This window comes from Macrobrachium nipponense, chromosome 41 (assembly GCF_015104395.2).
Source record: "Macrobrachium nipponense isolate FS-2020 chromosome 41, ASM1510439v2, whole genome shotgun sequence".
NCBI classification, from domain to species: Eukaryota; Metazoa; Arthropoda; class Malacostraca; order Decapoda; family Palaemonidae; genus Macrobrachium; species Macrobrachium nipponense.
In genome coordinates, this window is record NC_061102.1 from 29,599,559 (window position 1) to 29,627,246 (window position 27,688).

Below are 27,688 nucleotides of genomic sequence, written 5' to 3' on the forward strand. Positions count from 1 at the left end.
ATATGTGACTGACTGACTCAACGAATTAAAACTGGAGGATGTGACTGAACTGTGTCTATGAATTAGAAAACTGTGGAATAGTTTGACTGACTGGAGTCAACGATAGACGCTGTGAATATGTGACGTGACTTGACTCAACAATAAGAAGCTGTGGATTGTGTGACTTGAAAAACTGACTCACGGAATTAGGAAGCTGTGGAATGTGTGACTGATGACTCAACGACTTAGAGCTTAAATGGAATATGTGACTGACTGACTCACAATTAGAAGCTGTGGAGAATATGGTGTACTGATTGACTGTCAATACGATTAGAAACTGAGGAATATGTGACTGACTGAGTCAACGATTAGAAACTGTGGAATATGTGACTGACTGAGTCAACGATTAGAAGCTGTGGAATATGTGGACTGAACTGACTAACATTAGAAGGCTGTGGAATGTGGTGAACTGACTGACTCAACAATTTAGAAAGCTGTGGAATGTGTGGAACTGACTGACTCAACAATTAGAAAGCTTGGAATATGTGACTGCTAGACTCAACAATTTAGAGTAAGCTGCTGGAATAATGTGGACTGGACTGGGCCGTCACGTTAGAAGCTGTGGAATGTGTGCTGAACTGAATTCAAACCAATTGAAAGCTGTGGAATGTGGTGACTGACTGACTCAACAATTAGAAGCTGTGAATATGTGACTGAACTGACTCAACAATTAAGAAGCTGTGGAATGTGTGGGAACTGATGACTTCAACGATTAGCACTGTGGAAATGTGACTGACTGAACTCAGATTAGAAAAGCTGTGGAATATGTGAACTGGACCTGAGTCAACGATTAGAAACTGTGGGAATTGTGAACTTGACTTGAGTCCAACGATTAGAAACTGTGGAATATGTGATCGAACTGATCAACAATTAGAAAGCTGTTGGAATAATGTGACTTGTTGGACTCAACGAATTAGAAACTGAGGGAAATATGTGCCTGAACTGAGTCAACATTAGAAACTGAGGAATATGTGACTGACTGAGTCAACGATTAGAAACTGTGGACTGAGAAATATTGACTGACTGAGACTCAACAATTAGAAGCTGTGGAATGTGATGACTGACACACAATAGAGCTTGGTATGTGACTGAACTGAACAACATTAGAAGCTGTGGGATGTGTGACTGACTGACTCAACAATTAGAAGCTGTGGAATATGTGACTGACTGAATCAACAATTAGAAGCTGTGGAATATGTGACTGACTGAATCAACAATTAGAAGCTGTGGAATATGTGACTGACTCAACGATTAGAAACTGTGGAATATGTGACTGACTGACTCAACGATTAGAAACTGCGGAATATGTGACTGACTGACTCAACGATTAGAAGCTGTGGAATATGTGACTGACTGAATCAACAATTAGAAACTGCGGAATGTGTGACTGACTGACTCAACGATTAGAAGCTGTGGAATATGTGACTGACTTAATCAACAATTAGAAGCTGTGGAATATGTGACTGACTGACTCAACGATTAGAAACTGCGGAATATGTGACTGACTGACTCAACGATTAGAAACTGTTAAATATGTGTCTGACTGAGTCAACGATTAGAAACTGTGGAATATGTGACTGACTGACTCAACGATTAGAAGCTGTGGAATATGTGACTGACTGACTCAATGATTAGAAACAGTGGAATATGTGACTGACTAACTCAACGATTAGAAACTGCGGAATATGTGACTGACTGAATCAACAATTAGAAGCTGTGGAATATGTGACTGACTGACTCAACGATTAGGAACTGTGGAATATGTGACTGACTGAATCAACAATTAGAAGCTGTGGAATGTGTGACTGACTGACTCAACGATTAGAAGCTGTGGAATATGTGACTGACTGACTCAACGATTAGAAACTGTGGAATATGTGACTGACTAACTCAACGATTAGAAACTGCGGAATATGTGACTGACTGAATCAACAATTAGAAGCTGTGGAATATGTGACTGACTGACTCAACGATTAGGAACTGTGGAATATGTGACTGACTGAATCAACAATTAGAAGCTGTGGAATATGTGACTGACTGACTCAACGATTAGAAGCTGTGGAATATGTGACTGGCTGACTCAACAATTAGAAGCTGTGGAATATGTGACTGACTGACACAACAATTAGAAGCTGTGGAATGTGTGACTGACTGACTAAAAAATTAGAAGCTGTGGAATATGTGACTGACTGACTCAACAATTAGAAGCTGTGGAATGTGTGACTGACTGACTCAACAATTAGAAGCTGTGGAATGTGTGACTGACGGACTCAACAATTAGAAGCTGTGGAATATGTGACTGACTGACTCAACAATTAGAAGCTGTGGAATATGTGACTGACTGACACAACAATTATAAGCTGTGGAATGTGTGACTGACTGACTCAACAATTAGAAGCTGTGGAATGTATGACTGACTGACTAAACAATTAGAAGCTGTGGAAGTGTGACTGACTTGACTCAACAATTAGAAAAGCTGTGGAAGTGTGAATGACTGACTAAACAATTAGAAGCTGTGGAATGTGTGACTGACTGACTCAACAATTAAAGCTGTGGAATGTGTGACTGACTGACTAAACAATTAGAAGCTGTGTGAATGTGACTGACTGACTCACAAACAATTAGAAGCTGTGGAATATGTGACTGACTGACTCAACAATTAGAAGCTGTGGAATATGTGACTGACTGACTCAACAATTAGAAGCTGTGGAATATGTGACTGACTGACTTAACAATTAGAAACTGCAAAATATGTGACTGACTGCTCAACCAATTAGAAAGCTGTGGAATGTGTGAAACTTGAAACTTTGTACTCAACAATTAGAAGTGTGGAATATGTGACTGACTGACTCAACAATTAGAAACTGTTGGAATATGTACTGACTGACCCAACAATTAAGGAATTAGCTTGTGGTAATGTGACTGACTGAATTCAACAATTAGAAGCTGTGGGAATGTGTGACTGCACCCCCAAATGGTTTTTTTTGTAAAGAGCGTGGCAAATGTGGTGACGACTAGTTAGAATCTTAAGAAGCTGTCGAATGTGTGACTGACTGAACTCAACATTAAGCAGCGTGGATGTGTACTGACTGATTTCAACAATAGAGCTGTGATGTTAGAATGACTGACTCACAATTAGAAGCTGTGGAATGTGTGACTGACTGACTCAATACCAATTAGAAGCTGTGGAATGTGTTATCGACTGACTGACTCAACAATTGAAGCTGTGGAATATTAACCTGACTGGAATCAACAATTTAAAGCCTGTTAATTTGTGCTGACTGAACCAAAAATTAGAAGCTGTGGAAATTGTGGACTGACTGACTCAACAATTAGAAGCGTGGAATGTGTGACTGACTGCTCACAATTAGAAGCGTGGAATATGTAACGGACTGAATCAACAATTAGAAGCTGTGGAATATGTACTGACTGAATCAACAATTTAGAAGCTGTGGAATATGTGACTGACTGACTCAAACATTAGAAGCTTGTGGAATATGTGACTGACTGACTTAACAATTTAAGAAACTGCGGAAATAGTGACTGACTGACTCAACAATTAGAAGCTGTGAATGTGTGACTGATGACTCAACAATAGAAGCGGTGGAATGTGACTGACTGACGCAACAATTAAGCTTGGAATGTGTGACTGATGACTCAACCAATTAGAACTGTGGAATAATTTGAGCTGACTGAATCCAACAATTAGAAGCTGTGGAATGTGTGACTGACTTACTCAACGATTAGAAACTGAGGAATATATGACTGATGAGTGACTTGAGTCCACTTATTAAACTGTGACTGATGATGACTGACTGACTCAAACGACTTAGAAAACTGAGGAATATGTGACCTGACTGACTCAAACGATAGCTAGAAACTGAGGAATATGGACTGACTGAGTCACGAATTCGAAACACTGTGGAATTTTTACTGACTGACTCAACGATTAGAAAACTGTGGAATATGTGACTGACTGACTCAACGATTAGAAACTGTGAGAAATATGTGACTGATTGACTCAACGAATTAGAAACTGAGGAATGTGACCTGACTGAGTCAACGATTAGAAGCTCTGGAATATGTGACTGACTGACTCCAAAATTAGAAGCTGTGAAATATGTTACTGATTGACTCAAACGATAGAAACTGAGGAATATGTGACTGACTGAGGTCAACGATTAGAAACTGTGGCATATATGACCTGCTGAGTCAAAAACGATTAGAAGCTGTGGAAATATGTGACTGACTGAACTCAACAATTAGAAGCTGTGGAATGGTGACTGACTGACTCAACAATTAGAAGCTTGGAATGTGTGGACTGGACTGACTCAACAATTAGAAGCGTGTAATATGTGACTGAACTGACTCACAATTTAGAAGCTGTGGAATATGTGACTGACTGAATCAACGATTAGACAAACTGTGGAATTGTGACTGACTGACTAACGATTAGAAAATGTGATATGTGACTGATTGACTCACGATTAGCAACTGAGGAATATGTACTGGACTGAGTCAACGATTAGAAGCTATGGAATATGTGACGACCTGACTCCAACAATTAGAAGCTGTGTAAATATGTTGAACTGATTGACTCAACGATTAGAAACTGAGGAATATGTGACTGACTGACCTTCAACAGATTAGAAAGGCTGTAATGGAATGTGGGTGGAATGACTGACTCAACAATAGAAGGGCTGGTGGAATAATGTGAACTGCTGAATCAACAAATTAGAAGCGTGTGGAATGTGTGACTGACTGGACTCAACGATTTAGAAAGCTGAAGCGTAAATATGAATTGACTGAAGCTGAGTCAACGGATTATTAAGCGTGTGGAATATAGTGACTGACTGAACTCAAGGGATTAGAAACTGAGGGAATATGTGAACTGACTGACTTTCAACGTTAAGAAACTGAGAATTATGTGACTGGAACTGAGTCAACGATTGAGAAGAACTGGTGGAAAGTGAGCTGACTGACCTGCAACGAAGTTAGAAACTGTGGAATCATTTTGTGGGAAACGCTGACTGGACCCTCAACGGGCCGATTAGAAAACTGTGAAATGATGTGACCCTGGATTGAGGCTCAGACCGAGTAGAAATCTGGAGGAATAATCTGGTGAGCTTGACTGAAGGTCGGAACAAGGTAGAAGGCATAATGGGGAATATTGTGACTGACCTGACCTCAACAATTAGAAAGCCTGTGAAAATAATGTGACCTGATTGAACTCAACGATTAGCGAAAAGCGTGAGGAATATGTGGCAACTGAGCTGAGTCAAGACGATTAGAACTGTGGCAATATGTGACTGACTGAGTCAGGAACGAATTAGAAGCTGTTGGAATATTGGTTGAGCTGACGTGGACTCAAAACCAATAGAAGCGTGTGGGAATGTGTTGGGACTGAACTGACCTCAACAGATTTTAGGAAGGTGTGGAATGTGTGATCTGTTCACTGGACTCAACAATTTAGAAGCTGTGGAATATGGAACGATGACTCAACAATTAGAAAGCTGTGGAAGTATAGTGACTGACTGAAGTCAAGGCGATTAGGAAGCTGTGGAATGTGGAGGCTGCTGAGGAGCAACAGATGTAGAAGCTGTGGAATGTTGTGACTGACTGACTTCAAACAATTAGAAAGCTGTGGGAAATGGTGGATGGTAGGCTGACGTCAACAGATTAGAAAGGCTGATGTGGGAATGTGTGATGACTGACTCAACGATTAGGGAACTGCGTGGAGGGATTATGGGTGAAACTTGACTGACTTTCAACGTATTAGAAAGGCTGCTGAATATGTGGACGTGACTGAGTCAACGATTAGAAAACTGTTGAATATGGATGACTGAACTGACAATACGAAAGCTGTGAATATGGACTGACTTGACTCAACGATTAGAAACTGAGGAATATGTGACTGACTGAGTCAACGATTAGAAACTGTGGAATATGTGACTGACTGACTCAACGATTAGAAGCTGTGAATGGTGTGCCTGACTGACACAACAATTAGAAACTGGGCTAATATGGACTGACGAATCAACAATTAGAAACTGGTGGAATATGTGACTGACTGACTCAAACAATTAGAAGCTGTGGAATATCTTGACATGACTGAATCAACAATTAGAAGCTGTGGAATATGTGACTGACTGGAATCAAGCAACAATTAGAAGCTGTGGAATATGTGACTGACTAACGGGAGAAACTGTGCGAATGTGATTTCTGACTGAATTTTTCAAACGGATTAAAGCTGTGGAATATGTGACTGACTGAACAACGATTAGAAGCTGTGCAGCAATATGTGACTGACTGAAATCAACAATTAGAAACTGCGGAATGTGTGACTGACTGACTCAACGATTAGAAGCTGTGGAATATGTGATCTGACTTTAATCAACAATTAGAAGCTGTGGAATATGTGACTGAAATGACCTGACTCAACGATAGACAAACTGCGCGAAATGGAATATGTGACTGACTGACTCAACGATTAGAAACTGTTAAATATGTGTCTGACTGAGTCAACGATAATAACTTGGTGGAATATGTGACTGACTGACTCAACGATTAGAAGCTGTGGAATATGTGACTGACTGACTCAATGATTAGAAACTGTGGAATATGTGACTGACTAACTCAACGATTAGAAACTGCGGATATGTGACTGACTGAATCAACAATTAGAAGCTGGAAATAGTGACTGACTGACTCAATGATTAGGAACTGTGGAATATGTGACTGACGAATCAACAATTAGAAGCTGTGGAAATGTGTGACTGACTGACTCAACGATTAGAAACTGTGGAATATGTGACTGACTGACTCAACGATTAGAAACTGTGGAATATGTGACTGACTGACTCAACGATTAGAAACTGTGGAATATGTGACTGACTGACTCAACAATTAGAAGCTGTGGAATATGTGACTGACTGACTCAACGATTAGGTTTAACTGTGGAAATGGTGGACTGACTGAATCACAATTAGAAGCTGTGGAATAGTTTGGACTGACTGACTCAACGATTAGAAGCTGTGGAATATGTGACTGGCTGACTCAACAATTAGAAGCTGTGGAATATGTGACTGACTGACACAACAATTAGAAGCTGTGGAATGTGTGACTGACTGACTAAAAAATTAGAAGCTGTGGAATATTGACTGACTGAGACTCAACGATTATGAATGTCTGGTAAGCAAATGGTAACCTAGGCTCGAATCACTCAACTACGCACAAACTGGGTAAGGCATATATGTAATGAGACTGACAACAACAATTAGAAGCTGTGGGAATGATTGTGAATCGACATGGACGCTAACACACCAAACGATTTAAGCAATGCAGTGGGAATATTGTGACTGAACTGAACCTCAACAATTAGAAGCCTGTTGGGAAAGCTTATAGTGCGACTGGACTCAAAATTAGAAGCTGTGGAAAATGTACTGACTGACGGAACTCAACAATTAGAAAGTCTTGTGAGGAAGTATGGTGACTGGACTGACCCCAATCAATTAGAAAGCTAGTGAGAAAGTATGTGGAACGTAGAACGTGGACACAACTATAAATAATAAAGCTGTGGAATTGTCTGACTTGGAAGAACTGACAACAAAAATTTAGAAGCTGTTGGAATATATGACTGGACTGGAACTCAAACAAGTATTAGAAAGCTGGTGGAATAAAAGTGAGTCGACTACTGACTCAACAATTAGAAGCTGCGAAGGTAGAAAGACTGATCTGGTCATAACATTAAAAGCGCGTGGTAAATGTGTGGACCTTGAACTGACACAACGAAATCTTAGCAAGATCTGTCGCGAGGAATGTGTGTACTGACTGACTTAAACAAAATCTTAGAAGCCTTTGTTGGAATGACTGACTGACATGACTCAACAATTAGAAGGAAGCTGTGGAATTGTGTGGAGACTGCGGACTCAACAATTAGAAGCTGTGGAATATGTGACTGACTGACTCAACAATTAGAAGCTGTGGAATATGTGACTGACTGACACAACAATTATAAGCTGTGGAATGTGTGACTGACTGACTCAACAATTAGAAGCTGTGGAATGTATGACTGACTGACTAAACAATTAGAAGCTGTGGAAAGTGTGACTGACTGACTCAACAATTAGAAGCTGTGGAATGTGTGACTGACTGACTAAACAATTAGAAGCTGTGGAATGTGTGACTGACTGACTCAACAATTAGAAGCTGTGGAATGTGTGACTGACTGACTAAACAATTAGAAGCTGTGGAATGTGTGACTGACTGACTCAACAATTAGAAGCTGTGGAATATGTGACTGAGTGACTCAACAATTAGAAGCTGTGGAATATGTGACTGACTGACTCAACAATTAGAAGCTGTGGAATATGTGACTGACTGACTTAACAATTAGAAACTGCAAAATATGTGACTGACTGGCTCAACGATTAGAAGCTGTGGAATGTGTGACTGACTGACTCAACAATTAGAAGCTGTGGAATATGTGACTGACTGACTCAACAATTAGAAGCTGTGGAATGTGTGACTGACTGACTCAACAATTAGAAGCTGTGAATATGCGATGACTGACTCAACAATTAGAAGCTGTGAATGTGACTGACTGACTCAACAATTAGAAGCTGGGAATGGTGACTGAATGACCCTCAATTAGAAGCTGTGGAATATGTGACTGACTGACTCAACAATTAGAAGCTGTGGAATGTGTGACTGACTGACTCAACAATTAGAAGCTGTGGAATATGTAACTGACTGAATCAACAATTAGAAGCTGTGGAATGTGTGACTGACTGAGTCAACAATTAGAAGCTGTGGAATATGTGACTGACTGACTCAATGATTAGAAGCTGTGGAATATGTGACTGACTGACTTAACAATTAGAAACTGCGAAATATGTGACTGACTGACTCAAAACAATAGAAGCTGTGAATGTGTGACCCTGACTGACTCAACAGTTGGGAGAAGCTAAGTGGAATGTAATGACTGACTGACTCAACAATTAGAAGTGTGGAAATATGTGACTGACTGACTCAACAATTAGAAGCTGTGGAATATGTGACTGACTGACTCAACAATTAGAAGCTGTGGAATATGTGACTGACTGACTCAACAATTAGAAGCTGTGGAATGTGTGACTGACTGACTCAACAATTAAGGGAAGCTGTTGAATGTGGTGGACTGACTGACTCAAACAATTAGAAGCTGTGGAATGTGAACTGATGACTCAACATTAGAAGCGTGTGAATGTTGAACTACTGGGACTCCAATTAGAAGCTGTGGAATATTGACTGACTGAATCAACAATTGAGAAGCTGTGGAATGTTGTGACTGACGTGGACTCTAAACAATTAAGAAAGGCCTGTGGAATGTTGTGACTGACTGAAATCAACAATTAGAAAGCTGTTGGGAATGTGTGACTGACTGACTCAAACAATTTAGAAGCTGTGGAATATGTGACTGACTGACTCAACAATTAGAAGCTGTGGAATGTGTGACTGACTGAGTCAACAATTAGAAGCTGTGGAATATGTGACTGACTGAATCAGCAATTAGAAGTTGTGGAATAGGTGACTTGACTGACTCAATGATTTGAAGCTGTGGAATATGTGACTGACTGAATCAGCAATTAGAAGTTGTGGAATGTGTGACTGACTGACTCAGCAATTAGGAACAGTGGAATATGTGACTGACTGACTCAATGATTAGAAGCTGTGTAATATGTGACTGAATGACTCAACGATTAGAAGCTGTGGAATATGTGACTGATTGACTCAACGATTAGAAACTGAGGAATATGTGACTGACTGAATCAACTATTAGAACCTGTGGAATGTGTGACTGACTGACTCAGCAAATAGGAACTGTGGAATATGTGACTGACTGACTCAGCGATTAGAAGCTGTGGAATAAGTGACTGACTGACTCAAAAATCAGAAGCTGTGGAATATGTGACTGACTGACTCAACTATTATAAGCTGTGGAATATGTGACTGACTGACTCAACGATTAGAAGCTGTGGAATATGTGACTGACTGACTCAGCGATTAGGAACTGTGGAATATGTGACTGATTGACTCAACGATTAGAAGCTGTGGAATATGTGACTGACTGACTCAATGATTAGACGTTGTGTAATATATGACTGACTGAATTAACAATTAGAACGTGTGGAATATGTGACTAACTGACTCAACGATTAGGAGCTGTGGAATATGTGACTTACTGACTCAAAAATCAGAAGCTGTGGAATATGTGACTGACTGACTCAACTATTAGAAGCTGTGGAATATATGACTGCCTGACTCAGCAATTAGGAACTGTGGAATATGTGACTGATTGACTCAACGATTAGAAGCTGTGGAATATGTGACTGACTGACTCAACGATTAGAAGCTGTGGAATATGTGACTGACTGACTCAACGATTAGAAGCTGTGGAATATGTGACTGACTGACTCAGTGATTAGGAACTGTGGAATATGTGACTGACTGAATCAACAATTAGAAGTTGTGGAATGTGTGACTCACTGACTCAACGATTAGAAGCTGTGGAATATGTGACTGACTGACTCAACGATTAGAAGCTGTGGAATATGTGACTGACTGACTCAAAAATCAGAAGCTGTGGAATATGCGACTGACTGGCTAAACTGTTTGAAGCTGTGGAAAATGTGACTGACTGACTCAACGTTTAAAAGCTTGTTTGAATAAGTGATCTGACTTACTCAGCGGGAAAATTAGGAACTGTAAATATGTAACTGATTGACTCAACGATTTAGAAGTTGTGAGAATATGGGTTGACTGAACCTGACTCAACAATTAGAAGCCGGTGGAATAAATGTGACTACTGAACTCAAAAATCAGAAGCTGTGGAATTTGTGACTGGACTGGCTCAACGATTAGGAACATGTGAATATGTTGGAACTGACTTGACTCAACCGGATTAGAAAGCTGTTGGAATAGTGACTGATTGACTCAACGTTAGGAACTGTGGAATATGTGACTGATTGACTCAACGAATTTAGAAGCTGTGGCAATATTGTGACTGACTGAACTCCAAAAATCGATTAAAGAAGCTTGTAGGAATGAATTTGTGGACTGACTGACTCCAACTATTAGAAGCTGTGGAAATATGTGAAGCTGACTGACTCAAGCGATTAGGAACTGTGGATAATGTGACTGACTGGAATCAACAATTAGAAGTTTGGAATGTGGCCTCACTGACCAACGATTAGAAGCTTGTGGAATATGTTGACTGCCTGCTCAACAATTAGAAGCTTGGTTTGAAATATGTGACTGACTGACTCACGATTAGAGCTGAGAATTACGTGACGACTTGACTCACGAACTTAAGCAGTGGAATATGTGACTGACTGACTCAGCGATTAGGAACTGTGGAATATGTGACTGACTGAATCAACAATTAGAAGCTGTGGAATATGTGACTGAATGACTAAACGATTAGAAGCTATGGAATATGTGACTGACTGAATCAACAATTAGAAGCTGTGGAATGGACTTACTGACTCAGCATTAGAAGCTGTGGAATATGTGACTGACTGACTCAACAACTTGAACTTGTGGAATATGTGACTGACTGACTCAATGATTAAAAGCTGTATAATATGTGACTGACTGACTCAGCGATTAGGAATTGTGGAATATGTGACTGAATGACTCATCGATGAGAAGCTGTGGAATATGTGACTGACTGAATCAACAATTAGAAGCTGTGAAATATGTGACTGACTGACTCAGCATTAGAAGCTGTGGAATATGTGACTGACTGACTGAGTGATTAGAAGCTGTGGAATATGTGACTGACTGACTCAATGATTAGAAGCTGTGGAATATGTGACTGACTGACTGAGTGATTAGAAGCTGTGGAATGTGTGACTGACTGACTCAACGATTAGAAGTTGTGGAATATGTGACCGAATGACTCAACGATTAGGAACTGTGGAATATATGACTGACTGACTGACTGAGTGATTAGAAGCTGTGGAATATGTGACTGACTGACTCAACGATTAGAAGCTGCTGGGAATATGTAGACTGACTGACTCCAATGTATTTAGAAGATGCGGAATATGTTGATGACTGACTCAATGATTAGAAGCCTGTGGAATAATTTGTGACTGACTTGCACTCACAAGCGAGTTAGGAACCTGGTAGGAATATATGACTGAATCACTCGATCGATGAGAAGCTGTTGGAATATGTGGACTGGACTGGAACTGCAGTGCATTAGAAAGCTGTGGGAAATATGTGACTGACTGACTTCAACGCATTAGAAGCTTGTGGGAATATGTGGACTGACTGACTCAATAAGATTAGGAAGCTGGGAATGGAAAAATGTGACTGACTGACTCCAATGATTAGAAGATGCTGGAATTATGTACTGGACTGGATCCTACCAGCCGCAATTAGGAACTGCTGGAATATATGCACTGAATAATTGGAACTCATCGTATGCAGAAGCTGTGCGGAAGTATGTGACTGACTGACTGAGTGATTAGAAGCTGTGGAATATGTGACTGACTAACTCAACAATTAGAAGCTGTGGAATATGTGACTGACGGACTCAATGATTTGAAGCTGTGGAATATGTGACTGACTTACTCAACGATTAGGAACTGTGGAATATATGACTGACTGACTCAACGATTAGAAGCTGTGGAAAATGTGACTGACTGACTCAATGGTTAGGTACAAGCTGTGAATTAAGTTAGTGACTGACAGTCTCTGTAATTAGAAGCTTTGAATTAAGTTAGTGACTGACTCATCTAACGATTAGAAGCTGTGGATTAAGTCACAGAGTGACTGACGGTACTAAATTTTGTTCAAAATTAAATGATTGAGTGGTTAGAAGCTGATTGACCAGTTGATTAGAAGCCATAAGAGTGTTGGAGTTGAAAGCATCAAAATTTACTATCAATATAATTCAGTGGTGAGCCATACAAAGATAACTAAGGTGGTTCCTCACAAATCGTCCTGTTTCGTAGGGTAATGTGGCTGTCAGGGCACCTCATGCATTGCACTGCAGGTGTTACTTCAAGTTTCTTGCAGCTTCCCTTCGACCCCTAGCTGCAACCCCTATCATTTCCATGACTGTACATCCGTTCATATTCTCTTTCTTCTTTCTTACTTTCCATTCCTTCCTAGAAATTAGAAATTGTTTTGCGCAACCGCAAGTTTTTCCTCCTGTTACTCCTTTAAAATCTCCTTCACTGTCAATTTCTCTCTCAGCGCTGAATGATCTCATAGGTCCCAGCGCTTTGCCTGTGGCCTAACTTTTACATTCCTTTCCACAAATCATCCCGTTGAACTTAGGTGGATTGCACAGTATGGTAGTCCCAAGATTTCACTGACAACTCGATCATATCGTCTCTGTGAGCTATGGGTTGGGAGTCTTGTGGGGCCAGTGGGTCTACCAACATAGTAGTCGTCAAGAGCCAATGCCTGGTTCTCCGAGGTCCTATCTCGGGTGGAGAGAGATTGTGCCCTGATCTCACGTGTATATGCTTGGTCTGGAGGACATAGTACGAATGCATAGTGGCTTATCCTTCTTTCTGCCATTCTTGCGCTACCTTTAAGCCTTAAAGGAAGGTCAAGATCCAACCAATTTTTTAGTACAATGATAGCTTGTCATTGACTATCCATACAAACAAATATTAGGAAATTAGGTTAAATGAAATTAGTGATTTCTACACCTATTTTTTGCAACATCAATCTGTGTGTGTGTATATATATATATATATATATATATATATATATATATATATATATATATATATATATATATATATGTATATATAAAAGTGAAGCGGGAGGTGTGTGTATATATTATATATATATATATATATATATATATATATATATATATATATATATATATATATAAAATGTGAAGCCAGAGGTATACAAAAACAAAAACAATTATTTTACTCTCTTGTGAAGCTAACTCTCTCTCTCTCTCTCTCTCTCTCTCTCTCTCACACACACACACACACACACTTCTCACTTTTTAATGACACTTACCTGGCACGACCGGACAAAAATATGTTCCTGGCGTGAGTGTGTGCGTTTGTATGTTTATGATCCCAAAACTTTTAAATTTGCCTTGGTAAAAAATCTCTTGCTACTATGCATCCCTAAATTCTAATACTACAGAGTCCTTCCTCTTGCGCGCTCACAAACGCAGCCCGAGGCTTGTTATTTCGTATGCAATTCGCGGCTGCATCATTTTAAAAGTGATAAAGAAAGTTTTCTTTTACCATCGATAAAGGTGGCTAGTACAGTCAAGCACATTTTTGTCCCTCATTGTGAAAGGTGAGGCAGAAGAGCGTTGCGAGGATGTTTGTTCATGCACGGAGCTTTTGGAAGTTTTCTAAACAAGGACCAAATTTCTTTTTTTCTCAACTGGATTTACTGGAATGTGGCCAACCACGTGTGATTATATTCAGTGGTTGTTCAGTATGCTGTCCATTGCACTTGCAGGATACGAAATGTCAGTACCAGAATACAAAAGAAAAAATAGATAAATAGAAAGTAAAGAGAATGGTAGCTTGAAAGAAACAATGATCACATTAAGTAAAAGAGGAAAGTGAAACACGTTTAATATGTGGAACACATAGCAAATACCCATTTAACCTTTGACCTGTAAGTATATTATCTTAACTAAGACCAGCCACATACAGTATTGAATCTCCATCAACGTTACAGGATATATATGAAGCTTTAAAAGTTTATCGTCAAAGGTATTAAAATTGTAGTGATTTAAAGGACTTTAACGTTTTCCGACAGGCGACCATATAGAAAACAGTACAGACTGATGGTCGGACAGGTAGACTACCTGCTGCTCTCAAACGATAAACTTTGTAAAAGTTGCAGTAACTGATTTTTTTTTTTTTTTTTTTTTTGACAGTGAAAAGACGAAGGGTATGATTATTTAGTGTAAGTGGTAGATTAATTTTCTATTGTTTTTAAAAGGACACATGTTCATTTTAGGAGAAAATATTGACGGCAGGGAAATAGCTTTCCAAACAATAACGGTATCATCCTATTACACTAACTTTCGTCTGTGTCGTCCTCATTTCATAAAATTCTCTTCAGGTGTGGTTTCGGCAAAGACGGCTAAAGCGACTGGAACGAATAATTAAACTAATTTTCCTTGGAAGAAGAATAATAGCAGTTAGAATATATTCCATTTTGCGGTCTGAGCCACATTACAACAATTTTTTGTGATACATCGAAAGCAACGGAATAACCTGAAACGACGGAGGCCTACCTGGAAATAATGTAAGGCCTAAATTCATCCCCGCTTTCTTGAGAGAGTGTCAGAACCACACTGACAGGTTGTTTTTCGTAAAGGTCTCCATCGGCCACCGTCGAAAATAACTTTCTCTGAAGAATCCTCTTTTTATTCCAACTGGACGGCGCGCGTCCAGTTGGAATATATTGTTTTACAGAAGGTAGAATACCAAATGGAAGTTATCTTTGGGTGTAGAGCAAATATGAGCGCTGGTTTATTATTATTACTGTCGTTGTCTTCTGTTTGTTATTGTGATGATATGCGGATTCCCGTTTGGTGTGGGGAATTTTATTTATGTTGTTGTGGTTTTTATGTGGAAATTTACTCTCAAGTCCACTTGTCCGAGACAATTCCTTCATTTTCGCTTACTCGGGGAGTAAGCCTACAAACAACTTTGTTATTGTTGCTGTTGTTTGGGTAGGTAGGAAAGGTCTATGGAAGAGCCTAGAAATATCTTAAAAGGGTGTTTTGCGTTGAATTAAAGATACAGTAATTTTAGGATATGATATTCATGATTTATTTATAAGAATGAAAATATAAAAAATAAATAATTTGCATGTTAAACAGTACAGAAAAATAGTTTCTAATAAATATAGCACATTCATTTTAATTTTCATTGGTGAAACAATGATCCTTTTGACCGTAGATTTTGGCACAGTTTAATTTACATTATAAATTAGGATTATAATGTTTACAATTTATGCGTGAGGAGAAAATCTTGCACATGCCCAAGTAAGTTTTAGGTTGGATCAGACAACAGCCCTTGCTGCAGCTAGCTATTCCAATTTCAACAAAGAGGAACGCAGATTTTGTTTGCCTTCCTGTCAATCCACAAGATATCAGAAAACTTATCCGTAGACTAGAAATATTTTGAGATGAATACGGAACCGGGACTTTGGTTTATTCTTATATTTTTTTTAATTGCTCTTTGGGGAAGTTGTTAATGATTTAAATAAGATCTAACCTAAGAACTCGATGTTCTGTGAACAACTCCCAAAGCGCAACTTATGGGAATCCTAGAATGATGATCATTCCCTTTAAAGTGGATATTACAAGATCCTTCTTTTATCTTACATTCCCTTTGCTTTTAACTTTCTCCAATATTTATGCTTCATTTGTTATTCTTACGCTTTACTTAAGCGTTGTATTGCGTGGTAATTCTTCGAATCATTAATTATAGTTATTTGCCCGTATTGTCTACATCTTTATTTATTTGGTTCTTTTGTCATTTTGTGTGTGCATGCCAATTAGACACTTAATTATATATAAATATGTCTGTGTGTGTATGTATACGTATATATATATATATATATATATATATATATATATATATATATATATATATATATATATATATATATATATATATATATATATAATGTTAAAGCATAATTAGTCCCAGCCCGTGATAATTAGACCTGTGAAGACGTAGGGGAAGAGAACTGGAAGTCTATAACCAATCATTCAATAAAGCAAAAGGCACATAAGAAAATAAAGACGCGCGCACGCGTACTATTATATATATATATATATATATATATATATATATATATATATATATATATATAATATATATAAGATGGTGTCCATAAAGTCTCAGTACCATTACAAATATTTTTTGCTCAGAAACATATAACATAGAGTAATGCAGTTTTTTGTAGAATATTCTACATTTCCTCAAGTGTACATTCAGAGCACTTCATGTAATACATTCCACATGTGCACCTCCAGTTGACCTCACAAACAATTGACGTTGATATGTTGCAGCGCGTATGGAGGGAGGTGGAATATAGTCCTCGACTTTGTGAGGGCAGGACTGGAGGTGCACATGTGCAATATATTGCATGAAGTGGTCTGAATGTAGAATTGAGGAAATGTAGAACATTCTGCAAAAAAAACTGCATTACTCTGTTATAATGGTTTCTGAACAATAACTACTTCTAACGGTACTGGGACTTTATGGACACATATATATTATATATATATATAATATACTATATATATTTTATATATTGTTATATATATATATATATATATATAGATATATATAATATATATATATATACAGCATACCCTTTACTTTTCAGGTCCATTCTTGTGTCAAACTATTTATTGTCCCAACTTTGGAATCTAACAACCACTTTTAATTGCTGTCATTAGCTTAACATTTTCAAGATTCATCAGTACCATCTATTGAGTCTGTGAAGTAGCTTTTTCTGTGTTCTTGTACTCCATATACAGACATGTTCCTCTTATTTTTAAACTTTTAACATAACTGCCTAATTACGGTAAATATGTAGAGTAAAAATTGTATGCATGTGCATGAATGGTTATACATTTGCATCCTTGCTCGGATTCGTATTTGTATGTTGTTCTAAGCTCCATAATCTAATCCTCTAATGAATTCCCCCTTTTCGTTTCTTTTTTCGAAGGAAGCCCCTACTGTGTGACCTGACGGGATCTACTCTTCAAGAGGGACACTGTAAGTATTTGTCTTTGTGTTTTTTTATAACTATTAGGCCGTTTTCTTATACTAGGGTTCCAAATTGAACTTTTCATTTTTCATTATCTAGGTCGCATTAACACCTCGAGATAACTTATATGTGATAGCTTTCAGTTCCTTATATTATACTGAATCTCTTTTCCAATCTAGCTGTATAATATGTAAACGGAAATTAACGGAGACTAGGGAATTTTTTATCCGCACCGAGGAATAACTGTGAAATCCCGGAGCGGCACAATTATATCCCTCAGTCACTCAAGTATTGTAATGGGGGTGGGGGGGGGACCTCTTGTCTTTCAAGCCACTGAAAGTATTTAAAAGTAATGAAAAGGAAAGTCTCCCTTTTCCCAGAGAGAGAGAGAGAGAACGGTTTGCATAGCAATTCGTTTAAAATCCAGCGTAGAAAGTCCGCGAATTTTTTCCTGCAGCTGTTTAATTCCAAGCCACCCTCGGAATCATGCTTACCTGCGTCGAAGGGCCGATGACAGCCGCATTTCCGAATCCTTCCGAGGGTGACCTGCATTGCGGGATCTCCTTTGTGGTCGCTATTAAGGCCTGCATTTGCAACCGCCTTTCGGGAACCTGCATTGTACGGTATGATTAAAGGTCCTGCTTACTATAGGCCATTGTGAATGATATGCATAACAGTTTTTCGGCCTTTTTTTCTTCTTTTTTTTAAATTCAAATTGCTTTGTCGATCGGGGTCATGGGTTTAGGATCTCGTGAAGGAAAAAGAGAGGAAGGGCGCGCCCCGTTTTTCGAAGGAGGCGCATCGATCCTGCAAAAAATTCAAGGTCAACGATTAATGCTGAAGAATTTCTGCATAGGGAAATGGTTGCTCGGGATCTTAAATGCTCACTCTACACTTGCTCCAAAGATTATTATTATTATTATTAATCAGAACGTAAGTTTAGTTAAATAAGTAAAGGTACTGAACAGGTAGTTGTGATGCTCGCTATGCACTGGCTCCAAAGAGTATTATTATTATTATTATTATTATTATTATTATTATTATTATTATTATTATTATTATTATTATTATTATTATTATTATTATTGTTGTTATTATTATTGGTAAAGAAATCCACAATAGTGTAAATGTAAATATATTTTTAAAATATACTATATAGCAACGTTTGTGTATACATTTCTGTTATATGTTTGCTTTTAAACAATTGTGGATTTCTGCACCATTTTAGTGGCTAATTCCATTATTATTATTATTATTATTATTATTATTATTATTATTATTATTATTATTATTTTGAACAAAGTTTAATTAGAAAGTAACGGTAATGACTCGGTAAAGGTAATGTGGCGAGATAATAATTAAGTATGTAAATACAACAACTTAGAAAAATTCGTGTGAAATTTGTCTCAGCTGAGTAACTCTTGATGATAAATTTAATTTCAGCACTTCATCGCTGTCTTTTGCGATTGTCATTCTAGGACGACTTGGAAAAATGCGTTGATTCCATTTTTAATTTATTGTTATAGTGAACTAAGTATAAACGTATATATAAATATAAATATGTATATATATATATATATATATATATATATATATATATATATGTATGTATGTATGTATGTATATGTATATACATATACATATATACGGTGTCAAATAAAACTTCCGTCTTTCAAATTATAAGTTATATTCCTGGTGCTCAGTCATATCTGTTGTGATCCACAACCAGGTTGAAAAGGGAAATATAGATGAAAGCCTCAACTCCAAGAAAGTATTGATACTCTCGAAGGAAAAGCGTTTGAGTATAAGACTATAGCTAAATGATATAAATATTTCAGCCCATTGAAGTCCTGATAGACCAGTATATCAGATTTATGGTTTTCCGAATATATTTTTACTTTGTTGCGTTTGAGCGTTTGATCCTTACATGCGTAACTTTCAGAATATATATCACTCTAGCGAATAAGAAACGTTACTTTTCATCTTTCTGGCGACGGTGACCAATGTTATTGTGACGCCAGATTATAGTACAAACTGATAAACTTTTGGCCCGTGTGGTAAACCTTTGTAGAAAATTGCACTTGATGAAGAACGGATGATCAGATGGCCGAAGGGGAGGGAGGGTGGGGAAGAGGTGGGGAAACAATACGATAAATGAGAAATAAAGGAAATTATAAATGAAGAAAGATGGAGGGATGATGGATAGGGGGGATGTGTCCCGCCCATCTTGCGTTGAGCTATGATTTGAGGCGGTTTTCGACTGTTGAAATATGTTTTAAAACTATATTCCTTTATTTTTATTAATGTACCATTGCTTATGCTTTTAACGAGGGAGGGTATTTCTGCAGGAACTATCGATATACTTTTCAAGTTTATGCTGATGGAATCACAGAAAATTTTCATTCTTAATTATCTCTATACAACTATAGTTTCAGAATTTTCTTCAATGTCGTTCTTAGATCCGCAGACTTCTTCGTATCAAAACTATTAACATTTTTAAAGTTCGAATCGTGGAAGAGAAAATTAGAGTAATCCGCCCCCTTCCCCCCCGTACCTTGCCCCAGCTCTACCCCCGGGGCCATTCGTCCCCCGCCATGAATACAAACGGCCAACCAACCGCATCCTCCAACATCCGGTACCCTCCACACACACACACACGCACACACATACGCACGCACACACTCGCTCCTCGCGATAAATCTGCGTCCGATGAACACGGCCGGTTTTTATCGCCGATATTTCTTCCTCTTAAATCGGACTTAAAATCCGGGGACACCCACTAAACGCACCAATCTTCCTTCGTTATTGCATTGGTCTCGCTGCAGCATTCACGGCAGCAGCCGTTACGAGCTTTTTTTCTCCCTCCCGCTCTTTTATTTCTTCCCTGCCGAGGGGGTTCTGTAAATGCAAATACACTTCGGTTTGAAGAGAGAAAAAAAATAGACACACACTCGCTCGCCGTCGATAGAAAAGAAAGATGGAGGGGGAAAAAAGAATTTAGCGGCCGTTTCATTTTGTCATTAATTTGCATTTTTCGAACGTGCAGGTAAGTTATCTGGTCTTTAGGGGGAATTGCAGGTCTTTACGGGGGGAATTGCACTTCATTTCCCGGTGCGTTTTTGCCGGGGATATTGTTTTTGCCCTGATTTGCATTCATTTTTCCCTCCGCTTTTTTTTTGCCATGGTCAGTGAAGAGAAGCATATTTTAGACGAGTCTGTTGTAACGGCTGTTAATGTCTTTGTTTTTCGTTTCCCGAGAGGAAGGATTTTGAGAATATGGAGAAGTGGGTTACAGGACAGGTTTTCGGGCTTTCGACGACTCTTCTATTCCAATTTAAGAATGTGTCTCTCTCGGGGTTAATTTCACAGATGCACCAAAGAAAACAGTCTAGATATGGGATATTTGCAAGTGGTTATCAAAGAAGAAAATTCGGTTTGAGAAAGGTCATTTCCACAAAATATAAAAAATCTATTTCACTCAGGATCCTATTTCAAAAGTAATCGAGGAATGAATTCCAGATATGGATTATTTTCACGAAAATAGCAAAGAACAAATTCGATTTGAGAAAGGTAATTTCCACAAAATATCAAAATTCCATTTCACTCAGGATCCTCATTTCAAAAGTAATCGAGGAATGAATTCCAGATATGGATTATTTTCAAGAAAATAGCAAAGAACAAAATCGATTTGAGAAAGGTCATTTCCACAAAATATCAAAATTCCATTTCAGTCAGGATCCTATTTCAAAAGTAATAATCGAGGAGTGAATTCCAGTTATGGATTATTTTCAAGAAAATAGTGAAGACTAAATTCGGTTCGAGAGGGGTAATTTCCACAGAATAAAAATAATCCATTTCAGCCAGGAAGCCTAATTTCAAAAGAAGCAAGGAATGAATTCCAGACATGAATATATTTTCAATAAAATGTCGAAGACACAATACGTTGTGAGAAAGGATACAAATGATACAAAAAAAAATCCATTTTAACCAAGGAGCACAGCTTCAAAAGAAATCAAAATGCATATTGCTATTAAGAGGTTACCTTGAGAAGAGTATCAAAGAATATATCCCACTTTAAAAAAAAAGATCAACCTACTCGGACGACACAAAGGAGGGATAAACCTGCATATGCAAACTGCATTTATGACCTGAGGATTACGACCGACCTACGAAGGTGCAGAGAGAGAAAAAAAAATGGATCTTTTTGTGCATTTTGGGGTCGCCTTGCTGAGAACACTAATGCCGTGGGTCTCCTCCCTTTCGTGACCTGCGCAGTGGCGAGCGGTACGGAATGGTTCCTCTTTTAGGGATTGATTGTTCTCGTAATATCGGAATTCCCAAGCGGAAAAGGAGGCAAAGTCAGCGCCGAGAGAGCTGAGGTGACTTACTGTCTGAAATAAAAAGATAAGTCGATCCAAAAAGAAATGTATTCTTAGATTCGCACTTGTCGATAAATCAATAATAAGGTTTTTGGACAAAGATTTCTAATATTTTCGAACTTTTGGATTTACTATGTGGATTTTTTATCCTTTGTTGACGATGGCTGGTGAATTTGCGTTAGGTTTTCTTTCTTTGCAAATAAGCTTTTTTTTTTTTTTAAATAAACCTGAAATTTAAAGGTTAACATGATTCCACGGGAACAAAGAGATGGAAACTGAACCGTAAATGCATTGTCGGTTGGTGTCATTAATTTTCCACAGCTGACTAAGGAATTCCCAATTAAATGCAGAAGGCTTATACCCGTTAACCATGCGACCTTCGATAACTCTTTTCACGTAGGTTTAAGGAGAATGCAGTCATCGGGCCTTTGAAAAGTGCAACTGACATTCCTTAAATGCATCGCGGCTAAATGCGCTGGGAAAGTGGGACCTGCATTCTACGACCTGCATTGTCGGATGTGCATTGTTGACCTGGTGAGGAAGCTTAGAGATCCGGAGGGGCTAGAGCGAAGGAAAAAATCCTCCTTTTATCACGAGATATCCTTTGCTTATAAAAAGAAAAAAAAAAAATTGAATCAGAAAAACGTCGGCGCCGGAGGAACTGCATATTCCAGAGCAATTTCTGTTGAGAGCAACGTTACCGGTAATACGGTTGCCGTAAGTTGCGGAGAGAGAGAGAGAGAGAGAGAGAGAGAGAGAGAGAGAGAGAGAGAGGGGAGAGAGAGAGAGAGCCATATTAGAATAAAAAAAGGAGCAACAAAGGATGAAGATTAGCCCTCTTTGTGAATAATTTCTTTGGGTGACATTACTAGTAATAACGTTACAGGTTTGGGGGCGGGGGGTGGAGAGAGAGAGAGAGAGAGAGAGAGAGAGAGAGAGAGAGAGAGAGAGAGAAGAGAGAGGAAAATTGGCTTTTAGTTTCAAGTGGAAATTTTGACTTCTAAATATGCAAGATTAATAATAAAATACTTCAAGAATATTTTGTATTGTGAACTGATATTGAATTCATTTTAGGTTCAAGAATGGCATCCAACCAAGGAAAAGTAATTTCATAAAGAAAATTTATTTCACAAGGGAAAGTGTAACTTGAGAGAAGGGTAAACTGTTTCATAAAAAGTTATATTAAAAAAAATTTAAGGCAATTTTACCGTAACAAATTTTATTTTACAAAGGGAAGAGGTCATTTCACAATAGAAAATCATTTCAAATACGGGAAAGGCCCTTAGCAAAGATTGAAAATAAAATTTCATAACTTATATGAAGGAAATCGAAGAGGTGCATAAAATCACGATTGCCATCATTGTAAAAGATCTGATAAAGTCCCTTAACAAAGTGAAAATTAAAATTTCAGAAAAAGAAAATGATTTCTCGGGAAAATCAAAGAGCGGCATAAAAACGTAATTGCCATCATTGTAAAAGATCAGATAAGTTCTCCCAGTCCAAGACAACGAAACACTTTGCAAAACTCTTTACCCCTGGAGGCTCCAAATCGCTCCGTCCCCCAAAAAAATTTCGGCAGAAAAGGCCTATATAGTACTGGCCCAGTTGCACACCTCTCGTTCCCACCGTGTTGCAGCTGCATGCATGTACACCTGCAACTGAAACTGCATCTCGATAACATTCCCATTGAGTTTTTTTTTTCCTTTTTTTTTATTCACAATGCAACTCGAAGGAGGTTATTCCTTTCTCTGTTGTTGAATAGGAAAGAAACTCTCGATACTTCATTTCGTTTTTTTTCCTTTTTTTCTTTTTTCCAACCCTTTTTTTCTCTCTCTCTCACTCCCCTTTCTGGTTGCAAACTCTGCCGTTTTAATCCGCAAGAGTTGTAGGACTTAGGCCCACGGCCTTGTTGCCTAGCTTATCAAAACTTCCTCTTTTAGCCTTTAGGGATCTTTCCCCTTTGTGAGATCTTGCATTCTCTCTCCCTATTTTTTCATGAGGCAAGTCGTTTTTCACTTATTAGTTTCAGATTAGGAGGTGCACTGTTGGGCAGTCTCTCTCTCTCTCTCTCTCTCTCTCTCTCTCTCTCTCTCTCTCTCTCTCTCTCTCTCTCTCAGGAAATAGTATGTGATGTGGAATTGTTAAATGCTTAAGTGAAGTTTTTTCTTCCACACACACACACACACACACTCACACACACTATGAGAAGATATTAAATGTTTAAGTGCCGTCTTTCTCTTTCACACACATACACACACATACAAACAAACACACACACACACACACACACACACACACACACACTATGAGAAGATATTAAATGCTTTAGTGCTGTCTTTCTCTTTCACACACGCACACACACACAAAATAATATATAAAAATATCTCTCTCTCTCTCTCTCTCTCTCTCGTCTTGGGAATGTTGCCACAACTAATCACTCATGACAAAGACCGTGGGGGAAAGAAGGCCCACTTGCCGAGTTGCCAGGTATTCCTCTATGTGGCGATTTTTCGTACATTAATCTTTGTGTATTAAGGCGATTTTCCTTATTTACGAATACGGGGTGAAATTACAAGTCCCTAAACTTTGTAGGAAATGTGAAAAGGTCTTTATATCTATAGAGCATTAACGAAGAGACACCTGCACTTTTGATTTGTAGTGGAAAAAAAAAAGGTTCGGAAAAAACAGCTCCTGAGTAACCTACAATTTTCCCGTAACAATGGGCTTTCCTTTACACCGCACGGGCGTGGATGAATATTAATGAAGAAAAAGCGTATGCACTGTGAGGAACTGTAGCGTGAAGTTGGAAGATGAGAGAGTGAAAATTCTAATACAAGATTCGATTCTGCATACATGCATGTATAAATATATATGTATATATATGTCCTATATGCATAATTCATGTATTTCATTTATGAATATGTATTGGTACATTTTAGGGACAAGTATATATTATAACTTGTGTGTATGTATATATATATATATATATATATATATATATATATAATATATATATATAATATATGTATATATATATATATATATGTATATACATATATATATATACACATATATATACATATATATACATATATATGTGTGTATATGTAGATGTATATCATGTGTCCAGATGTGCATATTCAATACTACATGGTAACATACATTGGAATATACCTGAATTCATATAAAATTCAGAGAGGGTGACGGTATCGTCCCATTTTGATGCATTAATTTATTTAGGAGGACTTGCTCTGTTTAAAAAATCCGCATAAAATCCCGCCTATAATAGCATTCCACCACACCAGCGGTGTTAAAGAAAAAAAAAGCGCGAATCTTTGTGAAATAATTTAGCGGTTTTAAGTGAAAGAAAAAATTCCTAGTTGACAGAAATGAAGATAATTTTTCTAAAAAAAAAAAAAAAAAAAAAAAAAAGTTAGAAAAAGAAAGGAAGAGGAAGTGGCGAATCCACTATAGGACTCTGGATCCTCGTAAAAATTCGATGGGTTCCATTTTTCCCTTTGTGACGGTACGTCATTGTTTATTTTCCATAATGCAAGCAGAGTGAGCAGGAGAGCAAAAAGGTACTTGTTTTTAACCCCCCATTTTTCCTCCCGGACAGCTTCGTGTCCATAATGTAGTCGAAATGTGGGAGACAAAGCTCAATCTTTTCCAAATTTATTTCCGACTGCTCAGCTGCCTTGCTCAAATTCGTAAAAAAAAGAAATGGAGTTTTTTTGTGTGCAGTTTTCATGTTTGTAATGCAAGTGAAATGTCGACAAATAAAAATGTCATTTTTTGTCTCTTAACTCTTCTATAATGCACTGGGAGGGTAAGTATCAGGCTCTCTCTCTCTCTCTCTCTCTCTCTGTACTACTGGCAGAAAGTTTCAGAGAATTGAAGAAAAAAGTAAAAGTCATGATAGACTCCAGTAGAAAAGAACACTACAAACAAGAATTCCAAGATACAAGAAATAACTATCGTAAAACTTGGAAAGTAGTCAAAAAAATGCTTCATGCTGTTCAGCAGCGAAGCACAAATATCTGAAAACAGAGAGGATATTAAAGCTAAAGCGGAAGAGTTTAATGAGTATTTTGCAAATATAGGAAAACAAACTTACGAGGCAACTCAGCAGGTGGACATCAACAAATAAGGCTCTAAGTCATGGTCAATAAATCTAGATAATCCACGCGGATTCAAACCTTCTCCAGTAGACTGTGAGACGGTTATATTAACTATTAAGGATTTAAATAACTCGAACGCATGCGGATCTGATGGTATTGCTCTGAAATTTATCAAGGATGCACTATTTATAATAGCATTTTATATTACAATTAATCATCAATACTTCCATCGTAACTAGCACCTTTCCTGATTTATGGAAATACCCTTTTGCCGGTTAGTTCCTGTTTTTAAAAAATGGGAGATAGAGATGACATAAAAAACTATCGGCCAATCTCACTGTTACCTACTCTGTCTAAGGTACTGGAAAAGATTATTGCTAATCAATTAACTAAATACTTGGAAGAAAACAGTCCCTTATCTGAACATCAGCATGGCTTTAGGCCTAAATTATCTACTGAGACAGCTCTTTTGAAGGTAACTGATCGAATATATAATAACTATAGAAAATAAAAAGATATCACTGCTCCTCCACTACTGGATCTATCCAAAGCCTTTGATAGCGTGAACCACAAGTCCTATTAGAGAAATGTATAAGTCTAGAAGAATAGATCCATTTTGGTTTGATAGTTATCTTACTAATCGATTCCAGTCAGTAAAGTTAAGGGACACATTGTCAACTAGATGTGAGGGTAACCTTTGGGGTCCCGCAAGGATCCATCTTAGGACCAATATTGTTTATTATTTTTGTTAACGATTTGGCGGAATCTCTACCTGGTGTTTTCGTTATCCAGTATGCTGATGATACTACAAATCATACTTGAAGGGGACATATGCAACATGAATGATTTATTAAGAAGGCTGAAGCAGTCTTGGAGAAGGCCAAGACATATTTTCAGAGACATGGCCTCCTATTAAATGAAAATAAAACTCAGTGTATTTTTTATAGGTTCAAGACAATATATATCGGCCATAGACGAAAATGTGAGGGTGAATTTCAATGGCAATGCTATCAGGCCTATGAAAGTTGTGAAAAACTTAGGTGTCTATTTTGACCGTTTATGACTTTTGACTCTCATATTGAGGAGGTATGCAAAAGGCGACGGGCATACTTATTTATCTGAACAGAATAAAAGATCATTTTGAACCTTCCACGCGCCTGATCGTTGTTCAGTCACTAGTAATGAGCCTCATCCACTATTGTTTTAAGGTATGGGGGTGCACTAATAATGTCCATCTCGACAAAATTCAAAAAATGTGTAATTTCGCTGCTAGAGTAGCTGTAGGCGATATTATTGGAAGTACGATCATATTTCTCCTGTTCTGAAAAAGCTGGAATGGTTGAAGGTAAAAGATGAGTATAT

The 27,688-nt window shown here is 37.9% G+C and overlaps 1 long non-coding RNA gene across 1 annotated transcript in view; it reads left to right on the forward strand.

Annotated features, from left to right (window-relative positions):
• Positions 1-27,688, forward strand: part of LOC135212893 (uncharacterized) — a 208,393-nt gene that overhangs the window by 37,380 nt on the left and 143,325 nt on the right. Inside the window, exon 3 of the long non-coding RNA XR_010314012.1 lies at positions 17,785-17,834. This is a non-coding gene — a long non-coding RNA (uncharacterized LOC135212893). The remainder of the gene's footprint in view (positions 1-17,784; positions 17,835-27,688) is intronic.